The sequence below is a fragment of the Phasianus colchicus genome, chromosome 2 (genome assembly GCF_987193195.1).
Source record: "Phasianus colchicus chromosome 2, bPhaCol1.hap1.1, whole genome shotgun sequence".
Lineage (NCBI taxonomy): Eukaryota > Metazoa > Chordata > Aves > Galliformes > Phasianidae > Phasianus > Phasianus colchicus.
In genome coordinates, this window is record NC_143437.1 from 109,168,464 (window position 1) to 109,187,466 (window position 19,003).

General features: G+C 40.8%; 1 protein-coding gene and 1 long non-coding RNA gene across 2 annotated transcripts in view; one reads left to right on the forward strand and one right to left on the reverse strand.

The window, feature by feature from the left end:
* Nucleotides 1-19,003, reverse strand: part of SUPT3H (SPT3 homolog, SAGA and STAGA complex component) — a 271,837-nt gene that overhangs the window by 33,647 nt on the left and 219,187 nt on the right. The gene's annotated exons all lie outside the window — the stretch shown is intronic.
* On the forward strand, nucleotides 72-1,650 carry LOC116236342 (uncharacterized). The gene is made up of 3 exons (XR_004168525.2): nucleotides 72-160; nucleotides 347-425; nucleotides 529-1,650. It is a non-coding gene; the product is annotated as an uncharacterized LOC116236342 (long non-coding RNA).

A 19,003-nucleotide genomic window follows, 5' to 3' on the forward strand; every position in this document is an offset into this window, starting at 1 on the left:
CAAAGCTGAGAAGAGTGGCTGATACACTAAAGAAGCTGTGCTGCCATGCAGAGAGACCTGGGCAGGCAGAGAGTTGGGCAGAGAAGAACCTGATAAGGTTCAACAAGAGCAAGTGAAGGGTCTTACACCTGGGGAAGAATAACCACATGCATCAATACAGGTGAGGAGCTGAGCTGCTGGAGAGGAGCTCTGCAGAGAAAAACCTGGGTGTCCCGATGGCCAACAGGTTGGCTGTGAGCCAGCAGGGTGCTCTGTGGCCAAGAAGACCAATGGGATCCTGGGGTGCATTGCACAGAGAGTGGCCAGAAGGGTGAGTAGGTGATTATCTCCCTCTGTTCTGCCCTAGGGAGGCCACACCTGGAGTACTGTGTACAGTTCCAGGCTCATCAGTAAAAGAGAGATGGGGAACTGCTGGAAATAAAGAGGTATTTCAATGACAGTAAAGTAGTTTTGTAGATGTGTGCGCTCCTGTCATTACCACAAAATTTGATGTATCCTTCAAACACATTATTCTTGTGACCCTTAAAGGCTTCTATCAGCGGACATGTTAAGTATGAAGTTCAGGAACTTCACCTTCTGGACTGCTCACTTCATATTATGGAGAAAATTGAAAATCCTTCCAATTGTAAGATCTCTTCCAGCAGCCAGGGTCACCGTGCTACCTGCAACAATCCCTCGTCTGCCACAAATCACATTCTAGCTGCCTGGCATGGAAGACAGAGTGAGATTTAAACCAGGTGATAATCTCCCAGTAAAGGAGCATCTGCCATTTTTCAGAAACATAGTGTATAAATGCTGACGTTGTTAGTTAACGTTATTTACATGCACATTTTACATCTACCCGCTCAATTTGTGTATGTGGCTGCAGGAAAAGTTTGGGGAAATACAGAGTAAAAATACGTGTACATGGTTTGTATATCCTGCATTTATGTGCATACATAAAAAAATAATCCATGATATTAGAAAATAATACTGAGCCACAATGTTAATGCAGTCTCTTCCACAAGCCAAAAACTTGTGTGGGTATATGCATAAAGAATGTACATACTCAGAGAGAGACACTAACATCTTGTAATGCAATATGTTTCTGTTATACACACTCCAGACTTCCTAACAGCTGCATATTTTAATATACATAAACCCATACTTGAAAAATAATAAAATGTATTAGTTTTCCACATTAGGCATTTATGGCCTAATTTAGGAGAGTATTACATCTTTATAACTTTTAAAAGACCCATTTTGATAAAACATCCTCATAAACAGACTGAGAAAATCAGGGTAACAAGCATCTGTTGCTGCGTTGTTTTCTTAATGGGGTAATAAAATAATAACACATTTTTATAACTTTTCACAACAATATAAAGTATTAAAATCGAAACTGATATTGAAAAATGTTCTCATGGTCTTTTTTATTTTATTTTTCCACTATGTAAAGTTGCAGCACTTACCAGATTAATATTAATATATCTTAATTATGTTGACACAATGGAAATTTGCCAAAGACACTCGAAGAATGGAAATAACTTGTTATTTCCACTACTCTAATTAAGGTGGTGGATTTAGCCCATTTTATTCAGAATGCAGAAGTAATATGAATATTCTTTACCATGAGAGTGGTGAGGTGCTGGAACAGCTGCCCAGAGAGGCTGTGGATGCCCCGTCCATCCCTGGAGGTGCTCAAGGCCAGGTTGGATGGGGCCCTGGGCAGCCTGGGCTGCTATGAAATGTGGAGGTTGGTGGCCCTGCACTGGTGGGGGGTTGGAGCTTCATGATCCTTGAGGTCCCTTCCAACCCAAAGCATTCTATGATTCTATGATCCTATTTATAAGAATGTATAGAGATACTGTATATATAAACAATGTCTCAAAGGGCAGATTTGGAAAAATTGGTTTATCTATCTGTTCTAATAGCTATTAAAAAAATTACTTTTAAAATTGATTCCTGTAAGTATGTAAGAAACAGCTCCTTCAGAAAAAAACAAGAAGTGACATAGTTGGAATGTATTTTAAAAAAAAGATTAGACTACGTCGCATAACACAAAAATAATGAAAAGGAACAGACAATAATATCTCTGAAGCAGAACTGCTGTATGTAGATAGGGAATTTAGTACATGTTTTCAAATGATGTCCTCTGAAACTATGCACCCAAACATTAAGAATTCCAACTGGGTGAGCTACTGACCTGCACGAGAAGTGGATTTGCATTTCTACGGTGCTTGTGAAGAACTGAAGAGTTCAGCTTCACGTGAAGCACAGTTCCCAGCTCTTAGGGCCAGGCAGCACCATCCAATCTAACTTTGCTGCATATCAGCCCCTGCAAATTTCCTTGAACTGGAACCATGAAATTCCATGGTTGTGGTTGAACCAGAGCACAGCTTTTACAGAAACATCTCATCTTGATTTTAATATTTCCAGTCATGGACAATCTGTCACAAGCATCAGTTGAATTATTTCAGCACATAATTACATCGTTAAAATTCTGTGTCTTATTTCTTGATGGAATTTGTCTAGCCTAAATGTCAAGTTGGACACCAGGAGAAATATCCCTCTCACCAAACTTACTACACACATCATTCTGTCAAGGTACAGACAAAGGGACTTCTGCAGCATGGTTCATTTGACCCCACTCACACATCTGCCCTAGGACAAGATAAATTACAGTCCCAAAACACTTATTTCTCTCAATAGGAAATCTAGTTAATGTGCTCAAATACAAGTGTTCGTGTCTAGCCAGAAGGAAACCCACACTGACTATTGTTTCAATTTGGATGTTAAGACTGAAAAATCCTGAAAATTGAGATTTTTCTTCTTACTGTGCCCTTAAAGTCCAATTACACAACACTTCATTCAGCTCGATAAGAGATTAAGCACCATGTGCATCTCTATGTTGGAAGGTTTTGGTCTCTCCCAGTTTCTCCTGGATCTTTGAGACCTCTCCAATTTATGGTTTTTATTAAAACATGAAACTGAGAAGTGATTTAGCCATTCTTACACAGAAGAAAACCTTTCCCTTTTCTATTCCTGCTTGTCCAAGGACTGCATCCAGCCTTCCAGCTCTGCACTGCCTCCATCACATTCCATGGATTTCTCAAGACTCCAGGATACTCTTTCAAAATCCCTTCTTTGCAAGATACAGCCCCAGAGTCTGCAAACGTAGCCCATTTTCTTAATTTGCAGATGAAATACTGAACATCTGGCTCTTCTGGAACGAAAATAGCTTGTTTGCACTTCATTTATCAAACGGTAACTCAGTAAATCTCCATCACTAACTTGTCCTCTTCATTACTTCACAGTCTCCAATTAACTTTTTCTTAAAAATAATTGACAAGGAAACTAAACCCTAAATAAACTATACCTGGAGAACTGGAAAGCTTAAGAGTTTGCAATGTAAATGTTCCAGAGACCCAATACACTCTACTAATGCAGAGCTCCAGCCATTCCACCAATGTCTGGATTGTGCCATGCAGCAAAGCCATAGTGCCATACGTTACACTGCACTTGACTCCAGATCTCTTCTGCACTCCAACAAGAAGCCCAAAGAGAACTAAGACATAATATCATTCTGTGTGTCTGCTTCAGTAAAACTACTTGCAATGATGTGCTGCACCTGACCCCAACAGAATCATCTCTTCATAGCATGTAACAGAGGGCATGAAGTTGAATTCTACTGACACGTCTTGAAAATACTTTATGGCATTCCTATGTGCAAAGCTTCCTTGCATGGTCTTAAAGGACAACACAGGTGAGGATGTCCAATCCTGGATGTCCTGGGTTTGTCCTTCTAGAAAAAGTTTTGAGACTTGATACTGCAATGGTAGAGTCTCAGTTGTGATGATGAAGAGCTGCCCAACCTCTCATGCTGTTGTTGAAGTATATGGCAAAAAGCACTAAAGCCAAAAGGTTCCTGTTGACAATGGGCAACTGAATACTGAATCAGTTTAAAGTACAGAATATATATCAGTTCAAAATCTTTTTTTTTTTTTAAAGAAATTATTAGAAATGTTGAATTCCAGTTTCTTAAAACTAAAGCTTATGAACTTGAGTATTACTTTTTTTCCCCATGAAAAATAAGAAATACAATGGGTTGCTTCAGCAACCTAAAGGAAATTGTGCTTTGATGAACTGGGAAGTGTGTAATAAATTACGGGAAGCAAATAATACTGCACATTGTAACCTTTGCTCTCAGACATGGCAGAAAGTGTTTCTTACCCCATAATACAACCGATAAAGATTCTTGGCTGATTAACTCAGGTCTAGTTACCTTTTCATGCCCCTCTGAGATCCCTAATGTGAAGCTGCCAGATCGGGCTGAATTTGGATAAACTGGAGTTCTTCATCGTCTGCCATTACCAAACTCTTCATCTCTGTTCATTAAGGATCTTGTGACCACCACGACCACCAACCAGGCATATAAAATGGGTGCCATCTCCAGTGCTGCATGCTCTCTATGTCTTTATGCTCACATTAGTGTCTAGGCCTGGGGCCCCCAGAACAGGAAGGATGTGGAGCTCTTAGAGTGGGTCCAGAGGAGGGCACTAAGATGATCAGAGGGTTGGAGCAGCTCTCCTATGAGGAAAGGTTGAGGGAACTGGACAAGGCTGTGGGGAGACCTCATTGTGGCCTTCCAGAACTTGAAGGGAGCGTATCAACAGGAGGGGGAATGGCTGTTTGTGAGGGTGGATGGTGATAGGACAAGGGGGAATGGTTGTAAAGTGAGACAGGGGAGGTTTAGGTTGGATATGAGGAGGAAGTTTTTCAGCCAGAGGGTGGTGAGGCACTGGAACAGGTTGCCCAAGGAGGCTGTGGATGCCCCATCCCTGCAGGCATTCAAGGCCAGGCTGGATGTGGCTCTGGGCAGCCTGGGCTGCTGGTTGGCGACCTGCACACAGCAGGGGGTTGGAACTGGATGAGCACTGTGGGCCTTTGCAACCCAGGCCATTCTAGGATTCTATGATTACAGCCATACCTCAACCTTTTTCTTTCCATACTAAACTCAATGGCACGTAACAGCCTTTCTCACTCTTAGTCCAGTTTCTAATCGTCTTGACGAGGAAGTTATAGAAATAATTTTGAGTCTTTGATGTGCACATACTCAATGCAACACAGCACATCTTCCGCCTCATCCCTTCACAGGAACAAGAAAAAGGCAGAGGGACTTCATCATCCACCATCAGTAATTCTTAAAACTTTTCTGTGCTACTACTCCCATAGAAAAATTCTTACACTAATTGTTTATGTAATTTATGTCTTTTTTCTCATAAGTCAAGCAACACCATCTACCCTTATTTCTCCTTTCTAATCTTATCAAAACTTGTCATTTGTCTTCTCTATTTGTGTATTTGTATCATTTGTAACAAACATAGAATCATAGAATCACAAAATTATAGAATGGCCTGGGTTGAAAAGGACCACAGTCCCCATCTAGTTTCAACCCCCTGCTATGTGCAGGGTCACCAACACCAGACCAGGCTGCCCAGAGCCACATCCAGCCTGCACAGGCTGATACAGTTCTGTATTTTAACTGATATTTTTACACTGAAAAACGTTAGTAATTATTTTGACCCCTTTTTGAAGTTAAACGACAATTTGTTTCTGGTACGTAAACCAGAAAACGAACAGAGATCAGAACTACCAGCTGCTTTTGGTAACTTGAATCATAGAATGGCTTGGGCTGGAAGGGACTTCAAGGACCATCAAATTCCAAAACCCTGCTGCAGGCAGGGTTGCCAATCGCTTATAAAAACGTGCATCAAAATCAGTACTTCTTTATTATACAAATTGCTTTCAACATGTTCTGAAGAGCTGAGATTAATGGCTTTGTATCAGTTCCTTGAGCCATCCAGTCTTCCTCTCTTGTACCCACTTATCTCTTTTTATCACCTAACTACTCAGTTAGGAAATTATGGATAAAGATGGACCTTTTCTACGAAACAATTAAATCCCATGCTGTTTGAAGTGGCAGCAAGCATATAGCTTTCCATTTTTTATTATTTTAAATACAATGGTGAGGCTGTTAAAACTTGATCTGTTGATAACAGATGCAGAATACAGGTTATGCTTTTCCTCAGACGCACCTAATCTACACTTTAAATGTACATTATATCTTTTGTTGGTAATTTATGTCTTGTATCTAAACACCAATTAGAATTACAGGCTTCTTGATGGCAAAGAGCAACAATTTGTCCCTGCAGTGAAAAAACAAACAAATCCAAGCCCTTCACCACCAACAAAATTAAGTTGCTGAAATTAATACATCTCACTTCCAGGTTGTTTGTATTGCAACAATTCTGCATGGAGACAACTTGCTTCCAGCAGTTTTATCACCTTCTGCAGTAAAACTAGCACATGCAGATCTCCAGAGAGCTTTATTTTCTTCTGCTGTCTCAATTCCTTACCATCAAAAGTGGCAATCCTGTCAGCACATCGCCATGTTTAAAGTCTGTGCCAGCCTGAAATGCTGTGTTTGTACGTCAGATCACCTCCAGGCTGGTGCCAGCCTCTCCCACAGAATCACAGAATCACAGAATGGCCAGGGTTGGAAGGGACCTCAAGGATCATGAATCTCCAACCCCCTGCCACGTTCAGGGCCACCAACCTCCTCATTTAATGCTAGACCAGGCTGCCCAGGGTCCCAGTACAGGCAGCATAACTTTGCAAACATTTATTGTAGGATCATTTCCTTTGTGCCTGCACCATGCCTCATTTAAAAGTCTATGCTCTGAGTGATTCAGCCACTACTAGCAATACTGGCATTTAAATGATGCAAGGTTAAAAGCATGACCTTCTTACCAGAACCCTGGGCTATGTATTTCAGAGTACAGCTTTTTAACCACTATGGGTTCAGCAGTCACCCAGCAAACAGTCTGAAGGAATCCTGGCTGAGGGATGCTCTAAGGGCTTTGAATAGCTCCTAAACTTCAGGTGACAGGACCTGAAGGGCAAATGGTGTCAAGTTGCGCCAGGGTAAGTTTAGGTTGGATATCAGGAAACACTTCTTTACAGAAAGAGTTGTTAAACACTGCAATGGGCTGCCCAGGGCAGTGGTTGAGTCACCATCCCTGGATGTGCTTAAAATCCGTTTGGATGTGGTGCTCAAAGACATGATTTAGGATAGAGTTAGAGTAGTTTGGTTAGGTTGTGGTTGAACTTAATGATCTTTAAGTTCTTTTCCAACCTGAGCAATTCTATGATTCTATGATTCTAAACTTTATGAAAGAACAATTTTTACCCACGTGCATATTAACTAATACAAAAACAGAGACAGTGAGAAGTAAATCGAAAAAAATCCCTCCCTATGTTCTCTCTCCTATAAAAGAAAGTGACATGGAAAAAAGAGTGGCATTTATAACATTACATATCTAAAGAACTTACAGAGAAAGGTCTGAATTATTGTGGGTGATATAAGTAGGATTAAGGAGCTGTTGGTTTAGAAACAAGAGAACCATCCTTACAAGATGTTGTCCCTGTGGCCCAGAAGATATAAGGGATGGATTAGAAAGGCAATGGCTGAGAGTTCATCTTAAAGAGGGTATTAGTCACATTTATAAGTGTAGTATTACACAGTACTAAAAACCTGACAGCTGCCTGGTTAGCTTTAGCCTATTTCTAGATTCACACATTCCTTTCATTCTGTTTCTAGATTCTTCTATTCCTTTCAAGAGTTCCCCTTAACTTAATGGCTTGAGTTCTGTGACAATGCAGTACTGATCCAACACTGCATCTTTCCTCAATCCTTGAAGATCTAGATGTAACTGCATGCATAAACCATGCATATCTATTTCTTTGCCTCTCTGCACCTCTGAGAGTTCTTTCCTCCCACTTGCATCTTCCTCCATCTTTTTCTCATACTTTTTATCATAGTTAAAATTTATGCAGATGACTTATTTGCTGAATTGAGGTTTATATGACAGATGCCCCATCCCTGGAGGTACTCAAGACCAGGTTGGATGGGGCTCTGGGCAGCCTGGTTTAGTATTAAATGTGGAGCTGGTGGCCCTGCCTGCGGTGGGGGGGTTGGAACCCTATGATCCTTCCAACCCAAGCCATTCTATGATCCTATGACTTTATAAAGGAGAGAACAGGCAACTGGAAATGAAAACAGCAGGTAATGAGAACTGAAAAGAAATATTTCTACCTAGTCCCGATACCCACAGATTATTTTTCATGTTTCTTTTTTAAATCCCCTTCCAGAATAACCACTTCAACCCACATATTTTCCCTCATTGCAATGGGACAGATCAGTGATGCTGGAGCTGACTGGGGGCAGAGTTTCTCTCTAAGCTCAGGGCAACAGCACAGGTCTGTCTAATGTCAGTGATAAAAACAACATTGAAAATGGAGATCCTGTTCACAAGAAATTAAAAGTTCTGCGTCACTTTCCTAAACCATACATTAATCCATGCAATAATCCCAACTCAAACAGTTGTATTACATGATCCTCGAGTTCTCATAATGTTTCATCTAGACAGTTCACATCCTGTCCTACAAAGCTGAGCAGCACTGTTGCAGACTTTTCCACAGCTGCTGCATTTCACATTGAGCTGCTTCAGTCCCTGTTGTGGGTGAACTGACAACTGTAAGTAATTTTAGCTCATAAAGCACTTCTAAATCACTCAGGAAGAAAAACATGCATGAGTGAATGCTTACTGTCCAGGGGAAATAGAAAGAACTGTGCAGAACACAACAGCACCATCTTCTCTTGCAGTATGATGGTGTCAGTGCAGAATATTGTTCTAACAAAATCTAACAGAGCCATACAAATATGGAACGGTAGGGAGCACAGCGACTATTCCAAGTATTGACAAATTTAAAAAAAAAAAAAAAAAAAAAGACTTTTTAATTATCAAACTGCTGCTCATTAAGGTTTGTACCAGAACCTACAAGCTGTATGGATATGTCACTACCATTACCAAAATTAATGTGAATTATTTAAGGTGAGTGTGTGTGTTTATGTATCTTCTCTTTCAGTAATGCTTCAAAAAGGTTCATTCAGTTACCTTCTTTTTCTCTTAATATCTGCTGTAGAATGAAATTTGCTCACCTTTCCCTTCCAGCACATGTCTCTGTAGCTGTATAACTTTTCAGATTGCCATGAGCAAAGAAGTCAGATTCTCATTTGTATTCTTATGCCTCTGAAGAAGTATAAATGAATATATATATTGAAAAAATAGCATATTCTGACCCCAGGACCCTGTCACATCAGGACAACTGCATGCAAAAAGCCTCCACACAGCTGTGAATCTGGATCACAGAATCATAGAATGGCTTGGATTAGAAGGGACCTCAAGGATCACGAAGCTCCAACCCCCCACCACAGGCAGGGCCACCAACCTCCACATTTCATAGCAGCCCAGGCTGCCCAGGGCCCCATCCAACCTGGCCTTGAACACCTCCAGGATGGACGGGGCATCCACAGCCTCTCTGGGCAGCCTGTTCCAGCACCTCACCACTCTCACAGCAAACAACTTCCCCCTCACATCCAACCTCAATCTTCCCTCCCTCAACTTCAAACCATTTCCCCTTGTCCTGCTGTTATCTCCCCTTTCCAAGAGCTGACTCCCCTCCTGTTTGTAGGCTCCCTTTAGGTACTGAAGGCTGCAATGAGGTCACCCTGCAGCCTTCTCTTCTCCAGCCCAGTTTCTTCAGCCTATCAGCCTGGATAAACAGCTAAGAAAAGATAATTGTATAAGGCTTATCAAATTAGGGGCTGCTTTGCATTGTAAGAGGGATGAAGTGAACTGAAACCTCAGAGCTTACTTACTGTCTTCTCCCTAGCAGAGTTAATAAACATTTTGTCAAATCTGAGCATTTTTTACCATCACTCACTCACACCACGAGCTGCTCTGTGCTGTGCTAACAGCATCCCAGGTCTGATGGGATGATGGGAACAGCACAATGGTTCCATGCCATTGCCTCCTGCCTCCTCCGACCCTCATCTGTACCAATCGAAGGCCTTGCACACTGCTCCCAACAATCCATGCACTGTGCTGTGCACTGAGACACTGATGGATGTGCGACCCAAGAATTTTAAACGTCCCCACAGGATATCAAATGCTATCCAGACCGTTTGTAAACGCTTTCCCAGCGCTGTGCAGAAAAGGAGCCAGTTCTCTTCCAATCTACTTAAGTGACATTTTTCTCTTATCTAAGAATCGATGTTTCTGTTTAATAAAATCATCTGGGCAAGTTACTGTTTCATCAGCTTATGCCTTCATTAATAAATTCTGCTTGAGCGTTAAGATTACCCCCAGTAGAGACAGCTGGGAAACTGCAATATAAAGTCAAGCAGCGCATTTAATGACCAATGAACTTCTGGAAACTTAGTCCAAAATTATACATCATTGTGTCAGACGCTCTTAAGCAATATGCAGTTTGCTCTCCCTCTATAGAAACATGAAACCCCCTGAAACCGCTACCACAAATTGTGAACCTTTTAAATTACTGCCAAGCCACCTGCTTTTCTCCAGGAAACTTCATAAAACTCTCCAAATTAGTAATGTCATTAAGTAAAGCTTACAGAACTGTTGTTATTCTGAAGGAGCATTAGCTGTTTAGCTTAAGGAAACCAGTGGGGATTTATATCATGGACAGACCTGTCAAGTATATTGAGTAACCCTTTCCAAGTGAAATGCTTCAAAATATCCTCAAAAATGCGATTCTTTTACATTTTAATCTTTCTGGGAGAGAATTGTGTTCTCGGGATTAAACTCATATCACAAAGAAGTTCAATTCAGGAGAGCACGTGGAAAGGTTCTCGGACTGTTTGAGTGTCTTCAGTTGGCACAAAGAGCTCCATAAATCAAACGCCCAGTCCTGCATTTTTGAATGGCACTGGAAGAAATAGAGCTCGGGATGGAGTGGAAGAAGGAGCCCGATTTCCCCCAGCCCTTCTCTTTTTTGAATGGCCCTACAGAGAGTGGGCGAAGGTGGATTATAGGAATGCCTTCTGTCTAGGAGTCGGCTCGAAACGTACCATCTCATCTTGGAGTAATTTATCCAGTCAGATGATTTAGAGGACAGTCCAGTGGCACCATTTTTGGAAGGCAGAAGCAGAGGGGAAGGGATATAAATCAAAGGTGACTGGCAGGTAAAGGATATATGCAGCAATCAGCCAAACCATGTGCACGCTGGCACAAATTCAACAAGATCATTTATAAAAATTTTAAGTCAGGAGTACACAAAAGGGGGTCTGGTGCTAACTAAATCCACAGATAGATTACACGCCACCGAAATAAACACTTCCAGATGCTGGCACACAAAACCCTTTTACAGAAAGAAATGTTTTCTTTCATAAATCTGAAAGGAGGAACCTTGGGGTGGGGGCTGGGAGGGAAGGGGGCAAGATTTCCACCCTGAGATTGGACTTCCTGCTGCTTTATAGAATCATAACTCAGATTTTTCAAACACACGGGGTTAACACTACAGAACAACAAATAACTGCAGACAATAGCTGGAAGCACAGACAAACACTTGACAAGATGATAATTGCTTAATGAAATAATTTCTTGGGTTTGGGTTTTTTTTTGTTTTGTTTTGTTTTTTTTTTGCTTTCCAAATGAGAAGAAATGAAAAATGTGTCAGGTTGACTTTTTATATATCAGAAAACAAACACATAACAGAAGGAAAAGCTTTCAAATGCTTTTTGACATCACTACATACATTTCATTTTAGAAAGCTGATGAAGAATGAAATTCTGACTTCTTCAAAATCAGTATCAATTGATTTTGATTATCAGCTGGGGCAGCACATTATTTACAGATCCCTAAATATTACAGATGTTTGGTTTGATATGATTCCAGTGTACCTAATTTCTTTCAGAAACTGTATTCAAAAATGTGTATCACTCAAGTGCTTTAGAAAAACTTTGATGTAACATATCCACTTTGTGTATACTGAAACAATTACCAAAGATTGTATTCCAAAGCCTTTTCGACTACTGTTCTGGTTGGAAGTAGGCAGGAAGGAAAGGAATTCCTTTCAGTCAATAAGAGTAATTCTTGTAATTCTTTGACCAAAAGTGAAGCTGACATTTTTTCTGAAGTTTGGGGCACCTAAAAGTTATGTGTTCTCTCAAATTTCTGTTTAATTTGCTTATCTCTACAAATATCATTCTGACACTTTATCATAGATAAAGTTATGGCCACAAGTTGTACCAGAGCAGGTTTAGGTTGGACATGAGGAAGAACTTTTTCTCTCAGAGTGGTCAGGCACTGCAATGGCTGCACAGGGAGGTGGTGGAGTCGCCGTCCCTGCAGTGTTCAGGAGGTCTGGATGAGGAGCTGCGAGATCTGGTTTAGTGCTGGTGGTAGCAGTGGTAGTGGGAGGACAGTTGGACTGGATGATCTTATAGGTCGTTTCCAACACTGTGATTCTATGATTCTATGATTCATAGAACGGCCTGGGTTGCAACGGCCCACAGTGCTCATCCAGTTCCAACCCCCTGCTGTGTGCAGGTCGCCAACCAGCAGCCCAGGCTGCCCAGAGCCACATCCAGCCTGCCCTTGGATTAGGATGCTATAGGTGTAGAAGCAGGGCTGTTTGAAGGGCAAATCATGCAGGTCTTCAGCACAGAGCATTCCCTGGCATTACATGCTCTTCAGGCTGGGAATGCCAAAAGCAGCGTCATAAACATAGCTTGCTAAGTATTCATTGTTTCATGATGCTTATGCAATTTTACGGGGCTGAAATTTTTAACAAGAGAGGGATTAGACTAGCAAGTCATTTCATGCAGAAATTACTGGGGCCTGAAGGAGCATTTTCCCAAAAAAAGTAAACACCCAAACAAAAGTTGGTTATACCCTCTGTTCATTCAACACGCTGCATTTACACCGCTGAATAATGGCCACTGTCTTCTACAGGTCTGTGCAGTATCACAGTTTACATTTATAATCTCAGTTTCTCTTTAGCCAAACATCAAAAACACTTCATTTCAGAACTGGCATAAACCAGAAGGGACAAAGAATCCGTTCGGGGAACAGTTTCACATCTAATTAGCACTGCTGTAGATGACTGCTTTCCTTCTCCCTTCGGAGCACAGGATGCAATCTTTCTGAGTAGAATGCATCTCAAGGCAATAAGTACCACTGCAAATGTGCATTGTTCACCAGCTGAATCATTTCAGAAATTAATGACTGTTCATATCAAGGTTTCAGATATCTTGATCGCGGATTATTTTTGATTAATAATGTATTGCTTTTTACTCCAAGTATTAGAAATAAACTCTACTCAAGTAAGCTGGATGTGGCTGTGGGCAGCCTGGTCTGGTGATTGGTGACCCAGCACATAGCAGGGGGTTTGAAACTATATGACTATTGTGGTCCTTTTCAACCCAAGCCATTGTATGATTCTATGATTAATTTTATAGACGAATGTAAATCCATTTCTCAAGGTAAAAAACCTGCTAATCCTATGACGGCAGATTTCCCATTGAGTTTTGATTGAATAAAGAAGACTGAGCCTGCAATGAGTTAGTGGCCACAAAAGCAAAAGGATTTGGAAGCTGAGGTGTAATTAGAAAACTACAGTATCACAGAAACTAATAGCACAACTGGAATGGTATGGTTGAGGGCTACAAGCTTTTTAAAAGGGATAGGAAAGGAAGGAGGGGTGGGGGATTTGCCCTCTGTGTTAAGAAGTAGATAAACTGCGAAGAGCTGCCTCTGAGAAACAGCCCTAATCTGGTTGAGAGTCTGTGGGTAAAATTAGAGACTGAACTAGGACAGGTTGTTGGGTCTACTATGGCTGACTGACCAGTGGAGCCTGTGAATGAGGCCTTCTTGTTCAGGTACAAGATCGCAAGATCTCATTCTGATGGAGGATTTCAACCACTCAGACATCTGCTGGGAAATCAATGCAAGAACTTGCAAACTTTGAAGCAGCCTGGGCTGCAGCAGGTGATCCAAGTCATAACTTCACCAAGGGCACATTGTGCCTCATCAGTCTGGTGACCTTCTATTACTGACTGGGAGCAACAGTGGATAAAGAAAGGGCAACTGATATCATCTATCTGGACTTGTCCAATGTCTTTGACATGATCCTGCACCACATCCTTATCTCTAAATTGGAGAGAGATGGATTTGAAGGCTGGATTATTAGGTGGATAAAGAAGTGGTTGGATGGTCATAGCCAGAGCGTTGTTGTCAGTAGCTCTGTGTGCAGGTGGAGGCTGGTGATGAGCAGTGTCCCCCAGGAGTCCATCTTGGGACAGTGCTCTTCAGCGTCTTTATCAATGACAGTGTGTCTTAGTTTCAGCTGGGAAGGAATTGGGATCTTGGTTAGATGTGAGGAGGAAATTCTTTACTCAGAGGTTGGTGAGGGTCTTGCACTGCTGCCCAGACAGTTATGGGTGGCCCATCCTTGGAAATGTTCAAGACTAGGTTGGATGGAGGTCTGAGCAGCCTTATCTGGTTGGGGGCAACCAGCCCATGGCAAGGGGGTTGGAACTGAGTGGGCTTTAAGGTCCCTTCCAAGGTAAGCCATTCTGTGATTCTGTGAAAATTTCTTATTTCTCAGACTTCAATGTACAGAGCACAGAAAAGTAGATTCAGGTACAACACAGAACCACATCATCTAATGTGAGGAAGAGTTGCTTATTTCCCTTTTTCTTGTCTCTATTTTTTTTGAATACACTATTTGTATCTCTGCTCCACAAAAGTCTGGAGCATGCTTTACATTAGGCTGCAGTAAGCACCACTCAATACTATCAAAAGACAATATATGGATAAAATATATGTCTAGACTACCTTAGACATGATACAACACAATAATCTAGAGTACACTTGCTGCTTTCCATTGTGGCTTGCGCTTGGAGACAAAACCTAACTGCTCTAATTATGTTAGTCATTTTGACATAGCTATTAAGGTCAAAATATATGCAAACAGATCATTTTCACTACTTTAATGTTAGTTCTCATTTACCATATGATTATAAAACTTTCAAAGTGCTCTTTTTGTCCAAACCAACATCCATCAAATGCTGCTAAAGGATAAACCACACAGCTCAACTGTTCTTCCAAAACTGCAACATTAGGAACACCTATCACCAGCTCAAATGGAAGAGCAAGGACAATCATGACTAAGCAGCAAAGAGAAGAAAAGTTGTCAGAAAATGTTCTGTTGGTGTCTGACAAATACATAGTAAGCATCTTGAGAAAATAATCCCCAAATATTCTGTATTTGTTTTTTAAACAAAAATGGAAATACAATACCATGTATGGGGATGAGTTTTGTAGAAGTAGTAAGTGATAAAACTCATAGAAACAGTCATGTTCTCCACTTTGGAAACAACATCAGTATTTTGAAGCATTATACAAAAAAAAAAAGGATCTTCACCTGATTTTCTTTTCATTTCTGGAAGAAAATAGTTGATAACTAAAACTAATGTGACCTTCCCAATTCCATTAAGCTTCAATCCCTCAAAACGAAGAAGATTCAGTGAAACCAAATATAGTACATGAATCACAACCCAGCTTTAGGAGGATTTTAGCTTGTACGTCTCGAACTACAACAGAATGAAAAATCAGAGGCTTCGAACCCCTGGGAACATTTTGAGTCTAGGTCAGTTAGGGTCAACTCATTCTCAGTGGAATGAATGAAGCTGGCAGCGGTCCTATCATAATCAAGACCCTAAACTTTCAGGTGGAGAGCCTAGAATCCTTGGAATCTCCATACTGGACGTAAGCTCCTACATTCCTCATATACACAGAAGCATAGAGCTAGAGAACACCTATTATCCTATACATTACTTTGGTTTTCTAACTACCAGAGTCAGTCAGGGACAAGGGAGTTGGCATGGAAGTACATGCCACATGTACTTTGAGGAATTCCATATGGCATGGGTTTTCAAAGTCAACAGCATTCCAGGATCAATAGTCAAATAAAATTTGCTTTGTTTCTGTCCTTGCCACTCATTCTGGTGTCTTTCAAAGAAGATGCCAAACACAGCATGTGAAATATAACTCAGTTAAAGTCAAGGAAACTTTTCATGGATGACAATGGCAAAAATGCTGACAGTTTGAGGTATTTGTCACAATAATTTTATAAGTACAATAGCAACTATTATCTCTACTACTACTGTTCACCTCTATGATTGGTATAATACTTGGAAATACTCAATTCCTCTGTTTCTGTTAAAAAAAAACAACCAACAACACATCCATCTAACAAAACCAATTGTTACCTAATGGTCTTGAAATACTGAATGCAGCTCTGGGCAGCCTGGTCTGCTGGTTGCACATAGCAGGGGGTTGGAACTAGATGAGCATTGTGGTCCTTTTCAACGCAGGCCATTCTATGATTCTACAATTTATTATTTTCACTCTGAACTATTTACAGCAATTTTCAGATGCTAACATCACTGGTTCTGGGCCAGTCAGTCACTAGTCATGGAGGACTTCATTTAGGAAACATACCTGGATGGTTTTGGGAAAACAGAAAGAAGAGAACACTGGGACTCCAACCTCACAGAGTAAACGTAATCTTAAATTCATATCAAGTCAACCACTGGATGCTGAGTATAAAATGACACTGTATACAGGGTATATACAGGAATACCTCCTTTCTGATGTACTGTGAAGCTATTACGATTCTCAGTCAAATGAATTCTTAGACACAACACATTGTTTTTTTGCATTGGCCAAAGGGTCACAGAAGCCCTTCTACTGAAAATCTGAAAAAATGGAAGAGTTAGGAAGATGGGAAAATACACCACCAAAACATATTCACATAAATTACAGAAAATTAACCTCTCCTTCAAGGACTTCTTCACACGGTACACTACTTCAATAACATTGTTCTTTATCCAGACATATCAGGAGATCTTCCAGTTTTCATGCAATTCTAAAGACCACTGTATCGTAAATAATAAAAAATATATATATTTATAGATTATTTTAATCTATATTAAAAATACTTCTACAAGAAGTGCTTTCATCACATTGAGCTCTGATGATCTGTGTCTAATTAAACATGGATGAGATATATCAGCACTCTTACAGCAGTACCAGATCTTTCTATAATCAAATACAGCCATTTCTTCAGATTCAAAGAATCATATGACATAAGTTAGGTTCATTTTCTAGGTACTGCAAAAGCTTCAAAATAACTGTAGACAGAATCTGAGGTATTTTTTGCAGTATCAGAGGGAAAAAACTATATCAGAAGGAATGGAGTTGCACTCATTTTTGTCCTTTGACATGAAGCCTCCATGAGATCCCATGACTGATGGTGTTCAGAGAGGAATGCAGCCTGCCCATAAGTGAACCTAACTCTGAATGCCTCCATCCTAAAGTCCATCCCCAGTACACGGAACTTTCTTGATGAAAGAATGCTTTGCTTCCAGATGAAATTAGAACTAACATCTACATGTATAAGGTTCTTGCTCCTCTGATATAGCATAGCTGGCTGTTCTGCTGTGAACTGGATGGTTGAGGAAAGGAGATATTGTCTAAGGAAAAGCCAAATAACCCACACCACAAAGAGGATGTAAAGTGGTAGGATAAACACAAGAGTAGAACAGTCTTTTAGAAGTTCTCTTCTGAACGCTGTCAAGTAAAGTATATCCAGAGCAGCAGAATCAAGGTCCATACAACACAGCCTACATGGTGAGTGGTTTAAACACTATTTAGAGAGTTACTTTTAGGTGCGCATCCGCAAGTTCTCTGGGCAAATATCAATAATGCATCACTGAAGACCATGTTATTCATGTCCTAAAGAAAGGTCCCTGTTTTGTAACTGATGGAGGAGAAGGAAGGCAGGAGCTTTTCTCATTATTAGAGCCTGATGTTGAACCTGGAGAATGTCTTTGCAATCATGCATGGCTCTTGGTACTTGTGAGTTACCAGACAGTGCAGGAAACTAGCTTTAGTCTGAGAATATGAAGTCCTAGCAGAGGTTATTCTCCTTCAGCACCTGGGACTTAACCTGGGAATGTGGCACAGCTTCATGCATCCCTGACATTAGACATGGTCACATTATAGGAAGTGGAAAAAGAAAAGGTATAGACAGGCTAAAAACAGTGGAAAGGTGATTTAAATATACCAGGAGAATACAGTAAAGCAGCTTGCTGCTCCAGTTTCAGAAACAATAAAAAGGTGATGGAAAAAAAGAAGACTCAAAACTATACAGAAGAGAGACAAACAAAAGGCTGTTTTACCAACCAAATCTGCAGGCTTATATAAAGGCTGTTAGAATTTTCGTCTCTGCTTTAGGATGCAAATGGGATTTTTCATACAGAGAACATTGATTTTTATAGCCTCTCACAATTTTGAATGGAGAGGTATATATACTATGTGAAGAGGTACTATAATGAAGAGATACTTTGCAGACCCAGGTTCTTAGTCAGTTCTCCAGATGTACTGCTGATTCAAAGTCTACTGGTACAAAGAACTATGTGTCTTACAAAAAATTCAGTCTTGTGTATATATTTTAGGGTCTTAATGGAATATATACCTCACAATAATTGCTATTTCTTTAGTGAGACAATTCTTTACGGAGAGAGTGGTGAGGTGCTGGAACAGCTGCCCAGAGAGGCTGTGGATGCCCCGTCCATCCCTGGAGGTGTTCAAAGCCAGGTTGGATGGGGCCCTGGGCAGCCTGGTGTAGCATTAAATAAGGAGGTTGGTGGCTTTGCATGTGGCAGGGGGTTGGAGATTCATGATCCTTGAGGTCCCTCCCAACCCAGGCCATTCTGTGATTCTGTGTTTCTGTGATTCTGTGATTCTGTAATGGCAATGCTAAAGCAAATGATAAAAAGACATCAGAAAATTTAGTGGATATACTGAAAAAATGTTTTTCTTTACTTTAAACAGACCCTGTAGGGGTATCTGTGGATTATAAATTCTGGTCTGATACGGAAGGTCAATAGAGTTAAGAGAAACAGAAGAGATGACGTACACATATGTGGTGCATTTCCTACTCCTAAGTTCTCTACAAAACATACATATGTCCCATCCCTGGAGGTGTTCATGGCAGGTTGAATGGGGCCCTGGGCAGCCTGGTCTGG